The following is a 17,972-nucleotide window of genomic DNA, read 5'->3' as shown; positions in this document are numbered from 1 at the left end:
CGACGTTACGCGCGACTGAAACATTGTTCCGCTGGTTTATTCACAAATGTGAGTTAAGGCGTCGGGGCATTTTACCTGATATTAGAACGAAAAGTGGAGGTGAAGTGTGTAAGCACAAGAAAACAACTGACGGGAGGGGGAGGAAAGGAGGAGTGTGTGTACTTGCAGCGAGAAATGAAACGGGTGCGATCATACCAGCACTAATGCACCGAATCCCATCAAAACTCTGTAGTTAAGTGTGCTTGGGCGAGAGTAGTACTAGGATGGGTGACCTCCTAGGAAGTCCTCGTGTTTCACCCAGTTTTTTGCAGATGTGGAGTTCGACGTTACTCGCTAATGGAACTATGGTCCGCTGGTTTATTCGAAAATGTGAGGCAAGGCATCGAGGCATTTTACTTGTTATTAGAACAAAAAGCTGAGGTGTAGTGTGCACGGAGAAGGAAAAAAATGACGGGAGGTGGGGAGGGAGAGGAGAAGGAGTGTATGTATTTGTAGCGCGTAATGAAATTAGTGGGATCATACCAGCACTAATGCACCAGATCCCATCAGAACTCTACAGTTAAGTGTGCTTGGGCGAGAGTAGCACTAGGATTGGGTGACCTCCTGGGAAGTACTCGTCTTTCACCCATTTTTTATCAGATGGGGCGTTTGACATTACGCGCGACTGGAACTATGGTCCACTGGTTTATTCGCAAATGTGAGTTAAGGTGTCGAGATATTTTTCTTATTATTAAAACGAGAAGTAGAGGTGTAGTGTACACGCACAAGGAAACAAATGACGGGGGGGGGGAGGGAGGGAAGGAAGAGAGTATGTATTTGCAGCACAGAATGAAACGAGGACGATCATACAAGCGCTAATGCACCGGATCCCATCAGAACTCCACAGTTAAGTGTGCTTGGGCGAGAGTAATACTAGGATGGGTGACCTCCTAGGAAGTTCTCGTGCTGCATCCAGTTTTTTGCAGATATTGAGTTCGACGTTACTCGCGAATGGAACTATGGTCTGCTGGTTTATTCGCAAATGTGAGTCAAGGCACCGAGACATTTTACTTGTTATTAGAATGAGAAGCAGAGGTGCAGTGTGCACAAAGAAGGAAATAAATGACAAGAGGGGGAGAGGGAGAAGAGAAGGAGTGTATGTATTTGCAGCGCGTAATGAAATTGGTGGGATCATACCAGCACTAATGCACTGGATCCCATCAGAACTCTGCCGTTAAGTGTGCTTGGGCGAGAGTTGTACTAGGATTGGATGACCTCCTGGGAATTCCTCGTGTTTCACCCCTTTTTTTACAGATGGGGCGTTCCACGTTACGTGTGACTGGAACTATGGTCCGCTGGGTTATTTGCAAATGTGAGTTAAGACGTCAGGACATTTTTCTTATTATTAGAACGAGAAGCAGAGATGCAATGTGCACGCACAAGGAAACAAATGACGGGATGGAGGAGGGAAGGAGGAGAGTATGTATTTTCAGCGCGGAATGAAATGGGGACGATCATACCAGCACTAGTTATCCGGATCCCATCAGAACTTCGCAGTCAAGCGTGCTTCAAAGATAGTAGTACTTGGATGGGTGACCTCCTAGGAAGTCCTCGTGTTGCACAAGTCTTTTTGCAAATGGGGCATTAAACGTTACGTGGGATTAGAGCGACGATTCACTAGTTCATTCGCAAATGTGAGTCACAGTGCCAGAGTATTTTGCTTAATATTTTTTGCGCATTCAATTAAAGCCCATCACGTTACAAAAGTGTCATTGCGAGCAGCTAAAATAATAGAACAACGAAAAATGAGGTACGGCGGGCGATCCGTTCATATGGGCATGAGTTGAGGTGCTGAGACATTTCGCTTGATATTAAAACTAGAAGCAGAGGTGAGGTGCGCGCACAGCAAAACAAATGATGGGAGGGGAGAGGGAAGGAGAAGGGGTATATGTATTTGCGGAGAAAACTAGAATGGATGCGATCATACCAGCACTAGTTCACCGGATCCCATTTGAACTTCGCAATTAAGCATTTTTGGGGGAGAGTAGTACTAGGATGGGTGATTTCTTGGGAAGTCCTCGTGTTGGACCCTTCTTTTTGAAGATGGGGTAAACATTATGTGGGACTGGAGTGACGGTCCACTAATTCATTCGCAAACGTGAGTCACGATGCCGGGGCAGTTTACTTAATATTTTTCGTGCATTTAATTAGTACCCATCACGTGATAAGAGTGTTATTACGAGTACTTTACATAGTAGAACAACAAAAACAGAGGTATGGCAGGCGATCTGTTCATATGGACATGAGTCAAGGTGCCGGGACATTTCACTTGATATTAGAACTAGAAGCAGAGGTGAGGTGTGCTCATACAACGAAACAAATGACAGGAGGGAGGAGGGAAGGAGAAGGGGCACATGCATTTATAGCGAGGAATGGGACGGGAGCGATCAGACCAGCACTAATGCACCGAATCCCATAAGAACTCTGTAGTTAAGTGTCCTTCGGTGAGAGTAGTACTAAGATGGTTGACCTCTTGGAAAGTCCTCGTGTTGCACCTGTTTATTTGCACACGAGGCAATAAATTGTTACACGCGACTGGAACCATGATCCGTCAGTTCATTCACGAACGTTAGTCACAGTGTTAGGCCATTTCGCTTAATATTTTTCGAGTATTTATTTATAGTCCACCACGTTATAACAGTATCCTTGCAAGCATCTTACATAGTTAAAAAATGAAAAATGAGCTGTGTCACGATCCGTTCATATGGGCATGAGTCGAGGCGCGGGGCATTTCGCTTAATATTAGAATTAGAAGAAGAGGTGAGGTGCACACACAGTAAAACAAATGACGAAAGGGGGGAGGGGAGGAAAAAGGGTATATGTCTTTACGGTGTAAACTAGAATGGGAGCGATCGTATCAACACTAGTTCACCGAATCCTGTAAGAACTCTACAGTTAAGCGTGCTTGGGCGAGAGTAGTATTAGGATGGTTGACCTCCTAGGTAGTCCTCGTGTTGCACCCTTATTTTTTCAAACAGGGTGTTAAACGTTACGCGGGACCGAAGCAACAATCTGCTTGTTCATTCACAAACGTGAGTCACGGTACCGGGACATTTTGCTTAATGTTTTTTACGCATTCAATTAAAATCTATCACGTGATGAGAGTGTCACTACAAGAATTTTAAATAGTAGAACAACAAAAAAACGAGATGCGGTTGGTGATCCGTTCATATGGGCATGAGTCGAGGCACCGGGGCATTTTGGTTGATATTAGAACAAGAAAAAGAGGTGAGGTGCGCACTCAGAGAAAAAAATGAAGAGAGGGGAGAGTGAAGGAGAAGGGGTATATGTATTTACGGCACAAACCAGAACGGGTGTGATCATACCAGCACTAGTTCGCCAGATCCTATCAGAACTCCGCAGTTAAGCATGCTTGGGTGAGTGTAGTACTAGGATGGGTGACCTCTTAGGAAGTCTTCATGTTACACCCCTTATTTTGTAGACGGGGAGTTAAACATTACGCGGGACCGGAGCGACGGTCCACCGGTTCAATCACAAACGTGAGTCATGGCGTCGGGACATTTTACATAATATTTTTTGCGCATTAAATTAAAGCTTATCACATGATCAAAGTGTCATTGCGAGCATCTTAAATAGTAGAACAATAAAAAATAAGGTGCGACGGGCGATCCGTTCATATGGGCATGAGTCGAGGCGCCGGGGCATTTCTCTTCATATTAGAACTAGAAGCAGAGGTGAGGTGCGCACTCAGAGAAACAAATGACAGGAGGGGAGAGTGAAGGAGAAAGGGTATACGTATTTGTGGTGTAAACTAAAATGGGTAGGATCATACCAGTACTAGTTCACCAGATCCCATCAGAACTCTACAGTTAAAGGTGCTTGGGCGACAATAGTACTAGGACTGGTGACCTCCTGGGAAGTCTTCGTGTTGCACCCTTCATTTTGCAGACAGGGCGTTAAACATTATGGGGGACTGGAGCGACGGGCCACCGGTTCAATCGTAAATGTGAGTAACGGCGCCGGGGCATTTTGCTTAATATTTTCTCAGCACTCAATTAAAGCTCGTCACATGATCAAAGTGTCATTGTGAGCATCTTAAATAGTAGAACAACGAAAAATGAGGTACGACGAGCGATTCGTTTTTATGGACATGAGTCAAGGACTCGGAGCATTTCAATTGATATTAGAACTAAAAGTAGAGGTGAGGTGCGCGCACAATGAAATAAATGATGGTAGGGGAGAGGGAAGGAGAATGGGTATATGTATTTGTGGAGCAAATAAGTAAGGGTGCGATCATACCAGCAATAATTCACCGGATTCCATCAAAACTCCGTAGTTAAGCGTGCTTGGGTGAGAGTAGTTCTAGGATAGGTGATCTTTTGGGAAGTTCTCATGTTGCACCCTTTTTTTTGCAGACGGGGCATTAAACGTTGCGTGGGATAGGAGAGATGATCCGCTTGTTCATTCGCAAATGTGAGTCACGGCACCGGGGCATTTTGCTTAATATTTTGCAGCATTCAATTAAAACCCATCACGTGATAAGAGTGTCATTGCGAGCATCTTAAATAGTAGAATAACAAAAAATGAGGTGCGATGGGCAATCCGTTTATATGGGCATGAGACGAGGCGCCGGGGCATTTCGTTTGATATTATAATAAGAAAAAGAGGTGAGGTGCGCACACAACGAAATAAATGACGAGAGGGGATAGGGAAGGAGAAGGAGCATATGTATTTGCGGCGCAAATAAGAAAGGTTACGATCATACCAACAATAATTCACTAGATCCATTCATAACTCCGTAGTTATGCGTTCTTGGGCGAGAGTAGTATTAGGATGGTTGACCTCCTAGAAAGTCCTCATGTTGCATGCTTCCTTTTGCGAACAGGGTGTTAAACATTACATGGGACCGGAGCGACGGTTCGCCGGTTCATTCGCAAACGTGAGTCAAGGTGGTGGGGCATTTTGCTTAATATTTTTTGCGCATTCAATTAAAGTCCATCACGTGATGAGAGTGTCATTGCGAGCATCTTACATAGTAAAAAAATGAAAATGAGGTGCGGTGGGCGTACTGTTCATATGGGCATGTGTCTAGTCGTCGGGATATTTCCTTGATATTAGAACTAGAAGCAGAGGTGAGGGAAGAGGGAAGGAGAAGGGGTATATGTATTTGCGGCACAAACCAGAATTGGTGCGATCATACCAGCACTAATTCACCGGATCCCATCAGAACTCCACAGTTAAACGTGTTTGGGTAAGAGTATAACTAGGATGGGTGGTTCCTCGGAAGTCCTCGTGTTGCACCCTTCTTTTTACAGACGGGGCATTAAATGTTACATGTGACTGGAGCGACGATCTGCCGGTTCATTCATAAACGTGAGTCACAGTGCCGGGATATTTTGCTTAATATTTTTTGTGCATTCAACTAAAGCTCATCACGTAATGAGAGTGTCATTGTGAGAATCTTACATAGTAGAATAACAAAAAATGAGGTACGGTGGGTGATCTGTTCATACGGGCATGAGTCAAGGTGCTGGGGTATTTCTCTTGATATTAGAACTAGAAGAAGAGGTAAGGTGCACGCACAACGAAATAAATGATGGGAGGGGAGAGAGAAGGAGAAGGGGCATATATATTTGCAGTGCAAACAAGAAAGGGTGAGATTAGACCAGCACTAGTTCACCGGATCCAATCAGAAGTCTGCAGAAAAGCATGTTTAGGCGTGAGTAGTACTAGGATGGGTGACCTCCTGGGAAGTCCTCGTGTTGCACCCTTTTTTTTGCAGACGGGACATTAAACGTTACGCGGGACCAGAGCAACGGTCCGATACTTCATTAACAAATGTGAGCCATGGCGTCAGGGCATTTTGCTTAAGATTTTTTGTGTATTCAACTAAAGCCCCTCAAGTGATGAGAGTGTCATTACAAGCATCTTAAATAGTAGAACAACAAAAAATGAGGTACGGTGGGCGATCCCTTCATATGGGCATAGGTCGAGGCGCCAGGGCATTTCGTTTAATATTAGACTAGAAGCAGAGGTGGGGTGCTCGCATAGCGAAACAAATGATGGTAAGTGAGAGGGAAGGAGAAGGGGCATATGTATTTGCGGCGCAAAATAGAAAAGGTGTGATCATACCAGCACTAGTTCACTAGATCCCATCAGAACTCCGCAATTATGCGTTCTTGGACGAGAGTAGTACTAGGATGGGTTACCTCCTGAGAAGTTCTCGTGTTGCACCCTTCTTTTTGCAGACGGGGTGTTAAACATTACGCGGGACTGGAGCAACGGTCTGCCAGTTCATTTACAAATGTGGGTCACGGTGCTGGGGCATATTGCCTAATATTTTTTGCACATTGAACTAAAGCCCATCATGTGATGAGAGTGTCATTGCGAGCATCTTAAATAGTAGAACAATAAAGAATGAGGTGCAACGGGCGATCCATTCATATGGGCATAAGTCGAGGCGCCGGAGTATTTCACTTAATATTAGAACTAGAAGCAGATATGAGGTGCTCGTACAACGAAACAAATGACGGGAAGGGAGAGGGAAGGAGAAGCAGCATATGTATTTGTAGCGCAAACAATAAAGGGTGCAATCATATAGTTCTCTGGATCCCATCAGAACTTTGCAGTTAAAGGTGCTCAGGTGAGAGTAGTATTAGGATTGGTGATTTGCTGGAACCCTCGTGTTGCACCATTCTTTTTACAGACGAGGCGTTAAACATTATGCAAGACTGGAGCGATGGTCAGCCGATCCATTCACAAACGTGAGTCACAACGCCAGGGTATTTTGCTTAATATTTTTCATGCATTCAACTAAAGCCCATCACGTGATAAGAGTGTTATTACGAATATCCTACATAGTAAAACAACAAAAACAGAGCTGCGGCGGGTGATCCGTTCATATGGGCATGAGTCGAGACGCTAGAACAATTCGTTTGATATTAGAAGTAGAAGAAGAGGTGAGGCATGCACGTACAAAGAAACAAATGACGGGAGGGGTAGGGGAGGAGAAGGGGTACATATATTTGCGACGTGAACTGAAACGGTTTCGATTACACCAGTACTAATTCACCAGATCCCATTAGAACTCTGCAGTTAAGCATTTTTTTGGTGAGAATAGTATTAAGATGGGTGACTTCCTAGGAAGTCCTCGTGTTGCACCCTTTTTTTGCAGACGGGACGTTAAACGTTACACAGGACCAAAGCAACAGTCTGCTGGTTCATTCACAAATGTGAGTCATAGTGCCAGGGCATTTTGCTTAATATTTTTCGTGCATTCAATTAAAGCCCATCACGTGATAAGAATATTGTTACGAGTATCTTACATAGTAGAACAACAAAAACAGAATTGCGGCGGGCAATCCGTTTATATGGGCATGAGTCAAGGCGTCGGGACATTTCTCTTGATATTAAAACTAGAAGCAGAGGTGAGGTGTGCGCGTACAGTAAAATAAATGACGGAAAGAGGGAGGGAAAAAGAAGAGGCACATGTATTTGTAGTGAAGAATGGGACGGGTGCTATCACACTAGCACTATTGCACTGAATCCCGTAAGAACTCTGCAGTTAAGTGTCCTTTGGTGAGAGTAGTTATTAGATGGTTGACCTTTTGTAAAGTCCTCGTGTTGCACCTGTTTTTTTGCACACGAGGCAATAAACGTTACGCGGGAAAGGAACCACTGTCCATCGGTTCATTCGCAATTGTGAGTCGCGGTGTTAGGGCATTTTGCTTAATATTTTTCGTGCATTCATTTATAGTCCACCACATTATAAGAGTCTCATTACGAGCATCTTACATAGCAGAACAACGAAAAATGAGGTGCGGTGGGCAGTCATTTCATCTGGGTGTGAGTCGAGCTACCGGGGCATTTTTCTTGAAATTAGAATTAGAAGAAGAGGTGCGAGGTGCGCACAACAAAAAAAATGATGGGAAGGGGGACGGAAGGAGAAGGGGTACATGTATTCACAGTACGAAATGGAACTAGTGCGATTATACCAGCATTAATTCACCGGATCCCATCAGAACTCCGTAGTTAAGTGTTTTTGGGTGAGAGTAGTATTAGGATGGGTGACCTCTTACAAAGTCCTCATGTTGCACCATTCTTTTTGCAGACGTGGTGTTAAACGTTATGCGAGATCAGAGTGACGGTCCACCAGTTCATTCGTAAATGTGAGTCATGGCGTCGGGGCATTTTGCTTAATATTATTTATGGATTCAATTAAAGCCCATAACGTGATAAGAGTGTTATGACGAGTATTTTACATAATAGAACAACGAAAACAAAGGTGCAGTGGGTGATCTGTTCATATAGGCATGAGTCGAGCCATTGGGACATTTCGCTTGATATTAGAACTAGAAGAAAAGGTGAAGTGTGCACGCACAACGAAATAAATGACGGGAGGGGGGAGGGAAGGAGAAGGGGTATATGTATTTGCAGCACGAAATGGAACTGATGCGATCATACAAACACTAATTCACCAATCTCATCAGAACTCCGCAGTTAAATATTTTTATGCGAGAGTAGTACTAGGATGGGTGATCTCTTTGGAAGTCCTAGTGTTGTACCCTTTTTTTGCAGATGGGGCATTAAACGTTACGTAGGACCAGAGCGATGGTCCGCCAGTTCATTCACAAACATGAGTCACGCTGCTGGGGTATTTTGTTTAATATTTTCGTGCATTCAATTAAAGCCCATCACGTGATAGGAGTGTTATTATGAGTATCTTACAAAGTAGAACAACAAAAATAAAGGTGCAGTGGGGGATCTATTCATATGGGCATGAGTCGAGGCGCTGAGGCATTTCTCTTGATATTAGAACTAGAAGCAGAGGTGAGGTGTGTGCGTACCACAAAACAAATGACGGGAGGTGGGAGGGAAGCAGAAGTAGCTCATGCATTTGTAGTGCAGAATATGATGGGTGCGATCAGACTAGCACTAATGCACCAAATTCGATAAGAACTCTGCAGCTAAGTGTCCTTTAGTGAGAGTAGTACTAAGATGGTTGACCTGTTGGAAAGTCCTCTTATTGCACCTGTTTTTTTGCACGCGAGGTAATAAGAATTATGCCCGATCGGAACCTTGGTCCGTCGGTTCATTCGCAAACGTGAGTCGCAGCGTCAAGGTATTTTGCTTAATATTTTACATGCATTCATTTATAGTCCACCACGTTATAAGAGTTTCATTACGAGCATCTTACATTGTAGAACAACGAAAAATAAAGTGCGGCAGGGGGTTATTTCATCTGGGCGGAAGTCAAGTCGCTGGGGCATTTTGCTTGATATTAGAATTAGAAGCAGAGGCGCGGGTTCGCACAAAGCAAAAGAAATGATGGGAGGGGGGAGGGAAGCAGAAGGGGTATATGTATTTGCAGTGCGAAATGGAATAGATGCGATCATACTAGCACTAATTCATCAGATCCCATCAGAACTCTATAGGTAAGCATTTTTGGGAAAGAGTAGTACTAGGATGGGTGACCTCTTTAGAAGTCCTCGTGTTGCACCCTTCTTTTTGCACATGGAGCGTTAAACGGTACGCGGGACCGGAGTGGCAGTCCGTCGGTTAATTAACAAATGTGACTTAGGCGATGGGGCATTTTGCTTAATATTTTTTATGCATTTAATTAAAGTCCTTCACATGATAAAAGTGTTATTACGAGTATCTTATATAGTAGAACAACGAAAACAGAGGTTCGGTGGGCTATCTGTTCATATGGGCATGAGTCGAGACGCTGGGGTATTTTACTTGATATTAGAACTAGAAACAAAGATGAGGTGTGCACAGTGAAACAAGTGATGGGAGGGGGGAGGGAAAGAGAAGGGGTATATGTATTTGCAACACGAATTGGAACGAACGCGATCATACCAGCACTAATTCATCGGATCCCATCACAACTCCGCAGTTAAGCGTGCTTGGGCAAGAGCAGTACTAGAATGGTTGACCTCCTTAGAAGTTCTTGTGTTGCACCCTTCTTTTTACAGAAGTGGCGTTAAACGTTACGCGGGACCAGAGCGATGGTCTGTCAGTTCATTCTTAAACGTGAGTCACGGCGCTGAGACATTTTGCTTAATATTTTTTGTGCATTCAATTAGAGCCCACCACGTGATAAGAGTGTTATTACGAGTATTTTATATAGTAGAACAACAAAAACATAAGTGTGGCGGGTGATCAGTTCATATGGGCATGAGTCTAGGTACTGGGGCATTTCGCTTGATATTAGAACAAGAAGTAGAGGTGAGGTATGCGCGTACAGCGAAACAAATTACAGAAAGGGGGGAGGGAAGGAAAAGGGGTATATGCATTTGTAGCGCGGAATGGGACAGGTGCGATCAGACCAGCTCTAATGCACCGAATCCCATAAGAACTCTGCAGTTAAGTGTCCTTTGGTGAGAGTAGTACTAAGATAGTTAACCTCTTAGAAATTCGTCGTGTTGCACCTATTGTTTTGCACACGAGGCAATAAACGTTACGCGCGACCAGAACCATGGGTTGTTGGTTCATTCGCGAATGTGAGTCGCAGTGTCAAGGCATTTTGCTTAATATTTTTTCGTGCATTCATTTATAATCCACCACGTTATAAGAGTCTCATTACAAAGATCTTACATAATAGAACAACGAAAAACGAGGTGCGGCAGGCGGACCGTTCATTTGAGCATGAGACGGCCGCCAGGGTATTTTGCTTGATATTAGAATTAGAAGCAGAGATATGGGGTACACCCACATAAAAAAAAATGACGATAGGGGGGAGCGAAGGAGAAGGGGTATATGTATTTGCAACACGAAATAGAATAGGTGCGATCATACCAGCACTATTTTGTCGGATCCCATCAGAACTCCACAGTTAAGCATTTTTGGGCAAGAGTAGTACTAGGACAAGTAACCTCCTGGGAAGTCCTTGTGTTGCACCCTTCTTTTTGCAGACGGGGTCTTAAACGTTACGCGGGACCAGAGCGACGGTCCACCGGTTCATTGGTAAACGTGAGTCAAGGCATTGGGCATTTTGCTTAATATTTTTTGTGTATTCAATTAAAGCCCATCACGTGATAAGAGTGTTATTATGAGTATCTTACATAGTAGAACAACGAAAACAGAGGTGCGGCAAGCGATCCATTTATACGGGCATGAGTCAAGGCGCTAGGGCATTTTGTTTGATATTAGAATTAGAAGCAGAGGTAAGGTATGCGCGCACAACGAAAAAAATGACGGGAGGGGGGAGGAAAAGAGAAGAGGTATATGTATTTGCAGCACGAAATGAAATGGGTGCAATAATACCAGCACTAATTCACCAGATCCCATCAGAACTCCCCAGTTAAACATGCTTGGGTGAGAGTAGTGATAGGATGGGTGATCTCATGAGAAGTTCTCGTGTTGCACCCTTCTTTTGTCAGATGGGGCATTAGACATTACACAAAACTGGAGCGACGGTCTGCCGGTTCGTTCACAAATGTGAGTCACAACGCTGGGGTATTTTGTTTAATATTTTTTGTGCCTTCAGTTAAAGCCCATCACGTGATAAGAGTGTTATTACGAGTATCTTACATAGTAAAATAATGAAAATAGAGATGCGGCGGGCGATCCGTTCATATGGGCATGAGTCAAAGCGCCGGGGCATTTCACTTGATATTAGAACAAGAAACAAACGTGAGGTCTGCGTGTACAGCAAAATAAATGACGGGAGGGGGGAAGGAAGGAGAAGGGGCACATGCATTTGTAATGCAGAATGGGACGGGTGCGATCAAATCAGCATTAATGCACCGAATCCCATAAGAACTCTGCAGTTAAGTGTTCCTTGTTGAGAGTAGTACTAAGATGGTTGACTCTTAGAAAGTCCTCGTGTTGCACCTGTTTTTTTGCACATGTGGTAATAAACATTACGCACGATCGGAACCACGGTCCGTTAGTTCATTTGCAAATATGCATCGCAGCGTCAGGGAATTTTGCTTAAATAATTTTTGTGCATTCATTTATAGTCCACCATGTTATAAGAGTCTCATTATGAGCATCTTACATAGTAGAAGAATGAAAAACAATGTGCGGATCATTAATCTGAGCATGAGTCAAGTCGCAGGGGCATTTTACTTGATATTAGAAGTAGAAGAAGAGGTGCAGGGTACACGCACAGCGAAAAAAATGACGAGAAGAGGGATGGAAGGAGAAGGGGTATATGTATTTGCAGTGCGAAATAGAATGGGTGCGATCATATCAGCACGAATTCACTAGATCCCACCAGAACTCCTAGTAAATTATCGTGTTGCAACCTTCTTTTTGCAGACAAGACGCTAAATGTTATGCGGGGCCAGAGTGACAGTCCGCTGGTTTATTTACAAATATGAGTCACGGTGCGGGGGCATTTTTCTTAATATTTTTTGTGCATTCAATTAAAGCTCATCACGTGATAAGAGTGTCTTTGCAATCATATTATATAGTAGAATTAAAAAAATGAGGTACGGCGGGCGGTCCTTTCTTCTGGGCGTGAGTTAAGGCGTCGGGGCATTTCGCTCGATATTAGAACTATAAATAGAGGTGCGGTATACGTGTACAGTGAAATAAATTACAGGTGGGGGAAGGGAAGGAGAAGGGGTATATGTATTTGCAGTGTGAAATGGATGGGGTGCAATCATACTAACACTAATACACCGGATCCCATCCGACTTAGTAGTTTAGCGTGCTTGGATGAGAGCAGTACTAGAATGGGTGACCTCCTGGGAAGTTCTCATGTTGCACCCGTCCTTTTGCAGATGGGGCATCAAACATTACGCGCGATCAGAGCCACAATCCGCGGGCGTGAGTAGCGACGTTGAAACATTTTGCTTAATATTTTACGTGCATTTATTTATAAGAGTCTCATTACAAGAGTCTTACATAGTAGAACAACGAAAAAAGAGGTGCAGCGGGCCTCCGTTCTTCTGTGCATGAGTCGAAGCGACATGACATTTCGCTCTATATTAGAACTAGAAGAAGACATGAGGTATGCCCGCACAATGAAATAAATGATGGGAGGGGGGAGGGAAGGAAAACAGGTATATGTATTTACAGCGAGGAATGAGACAGTTGCGATCATACAAACACTAATCCAAAGAATCCCATTAAAACTCTGTAGTCAAGCGTGCTTGGGCGAGATTAGTTCTAAGATGGGTGACCTCCTGAAAAGTCCTCGTGTTGAACCCGTCTTTTTGTAGACGGGGTGTTAAACGTGAAGTGCAATCAGAGCCACAGTCTGCCAGTGTGAGTCGCGGGGCTTGAAAATTTTGCTTAATATTTTTCATGCATTCATTTATAGTCCACCACGTGATAAGAGTCAAGGTGTCAGGGTCTTTCGCTTGATATTAGAACTAAAAACAGAGGTGTGGTGTGTGCACAATGAAACAAATGATGGGAGGGGGGAGGGAAGGAGAAGAGGTGTATGTTCTTGCAGCGTGGAATGGAAGGGGTGAGATCATACCTGCACTAATGCACTGGATCCCATCGAATTTCGTAATTAAGTGTGCTTGGGTAGAAGTAGTACTAGGATGGGTGACCTCCTTGAAAGTCCTCGTGTTCCACTAGTCTTTTTGCTGACGGGACGTTAAACATTGTGCGCGATCAAAGCCATTGTCCCCCGGAGTGAGTCGCGACGTCAAGACATTTTATCTTAATATTTTTCGTGCATTCATTCATAGTTCGCCATGTGATAAGAGTGTCATTACGAGCATCTTACATTGTAGAATAATGGAAAATGAGGTGCAGCAGGTAGTCTGTTCATCTGGGCGTGAGTCTAGGTGCTGGAGCATTTTGCTCTATATTAAAACTATAAGCAGAGGTGCGGTGTTCGCGCATAGCAAAACAAATAACAGGGGGGAGGGAGGGAGAAGGGGTATATGTATTTGTAGCGCAAAATAGAAGAGATGCGATCATACTAGCACTAATGCACCGAATTCCATCGAACTCTGTAGTTGAGCGTGCTTTGGCGAGAGTAGTACTAGGATGAGTGACTTTCTGGGAAGTCCTCATGTTGTGCCTGTCTTTTTACGGATGGGATGTCCTCATGTTATGCGCGATAGGAGCCATAGTCCGCTAGTGTGAGTCGCAGCGCCATAATATTTTGCTTAATATTTTTCATGCATTCATTTATAGTTCACCACATGATAAGAGTGTCATTACGAGCATCTTACATAGTAGAACAACAAAAAATGAGGTACGACAGGCGGTCTGTTTATCTAGGCGTGAGTCGAGGTGCTCAGACATTTTGTTTGATATTAGAACTAGAAACAGAGGTATAGTGTCCACGCACAACGAAATAAATGACGAGAGGGGGGATGGAAGGAGAAGGGGTATATTTATTTGCAGCACGTAATGGAAAGGGTGCGATCATACTAACAGTAATGCACCAAATCCTGTCGAACCCTACAATTAAGTGTGCTCTAGTGAAAGCAGTACTAGGATGGGTGCCCTCCTGCGAAGTCCTCATGTTTCACCCGTCTTTTTATGGACGGGGGGTTAGATATTACACGTGACCGGAGCCACAGTCCGCTAGTGGAGTCACAGTGTTGGGACATTTTGCTTAATATTTATTTATAGTCCATCATGAGATAAGAAAGTCATTACGAGTATCTTACATAGTAGAACAACGAAAATAGAGTTGTGATGAGCGGTCTGTTCATATGGGCATGAGTCGAGACGCTTGGGCATTTTGCTTGATATTAGAACTAGAAAAAGAGGTGCAGTGTGCGCGTACAACAAAATAAATGACGGGAGGGAAGAGGGAAGGAGAAGTGGTATATGTATTTGCAGCGTGGAATGGAAGGGGTGTGATCATACCAGCACTAATGCATCGGATCCCATCGAACTTCGTAGTTAATCGTGCTTGGACGAGAGTAGTACTAGGATGGGTGACCTCTTGGGAAGTAATCTTGTTGTAGTCATCCTTTTGCAGACAGGGCGTTAAATATTACGCGCGACGGGAGATACGGTCCACTAGTTCATTCGCCTGCATGATTCGCGGCATCGAGCATTTTGCTTAATATTTTTAATGTATTCATTTATATTCCATTATAAGATAAGAATATTATTACAAGTATCTTACTTAGTAGAACAACAAAAATAGAGGTGCGGCAGGCACTATGTTCATCGGGGTGTTAGTCGAAGCGCTGGGGTATTTTGCTAAATATTAGAACTAGAAGCAGAGGTGTGGTGTGCGCGCACAGTAAAACAAATGACGGGAGGGATGAGGGAAGGAGAAGGGGTATATATATTTGCAGTACAGATTAGAAGTGGTGCAATCATAACAGCACTAATTCACAAGATTCCATCAGAACTTCGCAGTTAAGCATTCTTGGGTGAGAGTAGTACTTGGATGGGTGACCTCTTGGAAAGGCCTTGTGTTGTACCTCTATTTTTGCAGACGGGGCAGTAAACGTTACTATGCGCGGGCGATCTCTTCGTATAGGCATTTTGTTTAATATTTTTTGTGCATTCAATTAAAGCCCATCGCGTGATAAGAGTGTCTTTGCAAGCATATTATATAGTAGAACAATGAAAAATGAGGTGCGGTGCTATCCGTTCATATGGGCATGAGTCGAGGCGCCGTGGTATTTCGCTAGATATTAGAATTAGATGTAGAGGTGAGGTGCGCGCACAGCGAAACAAATGAGGGGAAGGGAGAGGGAAGGACAAGGGGTATATGTACTTGCGGTGCAAACTAGAATGGGTGCGATCATACTAGCACTAGTTCACCAGATCCCATCAGAACTTCGCAGTTAAGTGTACTTGGGTGAGAGTAATACTAGAATGGGTGATCTCTTGGGAAGTTCTCGTGTTGCACCCTTGTTTTTGCAGACTGAGCTTTAAACATTCAACGGGACCAGAGCGATGGTCCGCCGGTTCATTTACAAACGTGAGTCATGGCACCGGGGCATTTTGCTTAATATTTTTTCAGCATTCAATTAAAACCCATCACGTGATAAGAGTGTTATTGCGAGCATCTTAAATAGTATAACAACGAAAAATGAGAGGCGACGGACGATCCGTTCATATGGGCATGAGTCGAGGTGCCGAGACATTTCAGTTGATATTAGAACTAGAAGAAGAGGAGAGGAGCACGCACAGCATAATAAATGACGGGAGGGGAGAGTGAAGGAGAAGGAGTATATGTATTTGCTGCGCAAACAAGAACGAGTGCGATCATACCAGCACTAGTTAACCAGATCCCATTAGAACTCCGCAGTTAAATGTGTTTGGGCAAGAGTAGTACTAGGTTGGGTGATCTCCTGGGAAGTCATTGTGTTGCACCCTTCTTTTTGCAGACGGGGTGTTAAACGTTACACGAGACCGGAGTGACGGTCTGCAAGTTCATTTGCAAATGTGAGTCACGGCACCAGGGCATTTTGCTTAATATTTTTTCAACATTCAATGGAAGCCCATCACGTGATAATTGTATCATTGTGAGCATCTTAAAAAGTAGAACAACAAAAAATGAGGTACAACGGGCGATCTATTTGTATAGGCATGTGTCGAGGCATCGGGGCATTTTGGTTGATATTAAAACTAGAAGGAGAGGTGAGGTGCGCGCACAGCCAAACAAATGACGGTAGGGGAGAGGGAAGGAGGAGGGGCATATGTATTTGCGGCACAAATAAGAAAGAGTGCAATCATACTAGCAATAATTCACCGGATCCCATCAGAACTCCACAGTTAAGCGCGCTTGGGTGGGAGTAGTTCTAGGATGGGTGATCTCTTGGGAAGTTCTCGTGTTGCACTCTTTTTTTTTACAGACGGAGTGTTAAACGTTACGTGGGACAGGAGCGACGGTCCACCTTTTCATTCGTAAACGTGAGTCACGGCACTGGGACATTTTGCTTAATATTTTTTAACCATTCAATTGAAGCCCATCACTTGATAAGAGTGTCACTGCGAGCATCTTAAATAGTAGAACAACGAAAAATGAGGTGCGGTGGGTGATCCGTTCATATGGGCATGAGACCAGGCGCCTGGGCATTTCGCTTGATATTAGAACTAGAAGTAGAGGTGAGGTGCGCGCACAACAAAACAAATGACGGGACGGGAGAGAGAAGGAGAAGGGGCATATGTATTTGTGGCGCAAATAAGAAATGTTGTGATCATACCAGTAATAATTCACCGGATCCATTCAGAACTCCGCAATTATGCGTGCTTGGGTGAGAATAGTACTAGGATGGTTGACCTCCTGGGAAGTCCTCATGTTGCACCCTTCTTTTTGTGAATGGGGCGTTTAACATTACACGGGACCAGAGTGACGGTTTGCCGGTTCATTCACAAACGTGAGTCAAGGCGTCGGAGCATTTTGCTTAATATTTTTTGCGCATTCAATTAAAGTCCATCACGTGATGAGAGTGTCATTGCGAGCATCTTACAACGTAGAAAAATGAAAAATGAGGTGCGACAGACGTTCCGTTCATATGGGCATGTGTTAAGACGTTGAGGCATTTTGCTTGATATTAGAACTGGGAGTAGAGGTGAGGGGAGAGGAAAGGAGAAGGGATATATGTGTTTGCGGCGCAAACCAGAATTGGTGCGATCATACCAGCACTAGTTCACCGGATCCCATCAGAATTCCGCAGTTAAGTGTGTTTGGGCAAGAGTAGAACTAGGATGGGTGGTTCCTCTGAAGTCCTCGTGTTGCACCCTTGTTTTATAGACAGAGCGTTAAACGTTACGTGGGACCGGAGCGATAGTTTGTCGGTTCATTTGTAAACGTGAGTTCATGGCACCGAAGCATTTTGCTTAATATTTTTCACGCATTCAACTAAATTCAATCATGTGATGAGAGTGTCATTGCAAACAGCTTAAATAGTGAAACAACAAAAAATGAGGTGCGACAGACGATCCGTTCATATGGGCATGAGTCAAGATGCTGGAGCATTTCTCTTGATATTAGAACTAGAAGCAGAGGTGAGGAGTGCACGTACAGTGAAATAAATGATGGGAAGGGGAGGGAAGGAGAAGGGGTATATGCATTTGTA

The 17,972-nt window shown here is 44.0% G+C and overlaps 15 pseudogenes; all 15 read left to right on the top strand.

The window, feature by feature from the left end:
• The first annotated feature begins 181 nt into the window (after window positions 1-181).
• LOC148268361 (5S ribosomal RNA) lies at window positions 182-300 on the top strand (annotated as a pseudogene).
• Window positions 301-508: 208 nt separating this feature from the next.
• Window positions 509-628, top strand: LOC148268360 (5S ribosomal RNA; annotated as a pseudogene).
• A 207-nt stretch (window positions 629-835) lies between these two features.
• Window positions 836-953, top strand: LOC148268359 (5S ribosomal RNA; annotated as a pseudogene).
• A 209-nt stretch (window positions 954-1,162) lies between these two features.
• LOC148268358 (5S ribosomal RNA) lies at window positions 1,163-1,282 on the top strand (annotated as a pseudogene).
• A 2,069-nt stretch (window positions 1,283-3,351) lies between these two features.
• Window positions 3,352-3,470, top strand: LOC148268357 (5S ribosomal RNA; annotated as a pseudogene).
• An 815-nt stretch (window positions 3,471-4,285) lies between these two features.
• On the top strand, window positions 4,286-4,404 carry LOC148268356 (5S ribosomal RNA; annotated as a pseudogene).
• A 1,714-nt stretch (window positions 4,405-6,118) lies between these two features.
• On the top strand, window positions 6,119-6,237 carry LOC148268355 (5S ribosomal RNA; annotated as a pseudogene).
• A 1,743-nt stretch (window positions 6,238-7,980) lies between these two features.
• LOC148268354 (5S ribosomal RNA) lies at window positions 7,981-8,099 on the top strand (annotated as a pseudogene).
• A 1,748-nt stretch (window positions 8,100-9,847) lies between these two features.
• LOC148268353 (5S ribosomal RNA) lies at window positions 9,848-9,966 on the top strand (annotated as a pseudogene).
• A 1,288-nt stretch (window positions 9,967-11,254) lies between these two features.
• On the top strand, window positions 11,255-11,373 carry LOC148268352 (5S ribosomal RNA; annotated as a pseudogene).
• A 1,232-nt stretch (window positions 11,374-12,605) lies between these two features.
• On the top strand, window positions 12,606-12,723 carry LOC148268351 (5S ribosomal RNA; annotated as a pseudogene).
• Window positions 12,724-14,779: 2,056 nt separating this feature from the next.
• Window positions 14,780-14,897, top strand: LOC148268350 (5S ribosomal RNA; annotated as a pseudogene).
• A 783-nt stretch (window positions 14,898-15,680) lies between these two features.
• LOC148268349 (5S ribosomal RNA) lies at window positions 15,681-15,799 on the top strand (annotated as a pseudogene).
• A 348-nt stretch (window positions 15,800-16,147) lies between these two features.
• Window positions 16,148-16,266, top strand: LOC148268348 (5S ribosomal RNA; annotated as a pseudogene).
• Window positions 16,267-16,614: 348 nt separating this feature from the next.
• Window positions 16,615-16,733, top strand: LOC148268347 (5S ribosomal RNA; annotated as a pseudogene).
• The last annotated feature ends 1,239 nt before the right edge of the window (window positions 16,734-17,972 follow it).

Source organism: Carica papaya, chromosome 3 (genome assembly GCF_054855325.1).
Source record: "Carica papaya isolate Zhongbai chromosome 3, ASM5485532v1, whole genome shotgun sequence".
Lineage (NCBI taxonomy): Eukaryota > Viridiplantae > Streptophyta > Magnoliopsida > Brassicales > Caricaceae > Carica > Carica papaya.
This window is presented reverse-complemented; position numbering and strand designations above follow the sequence as displayed.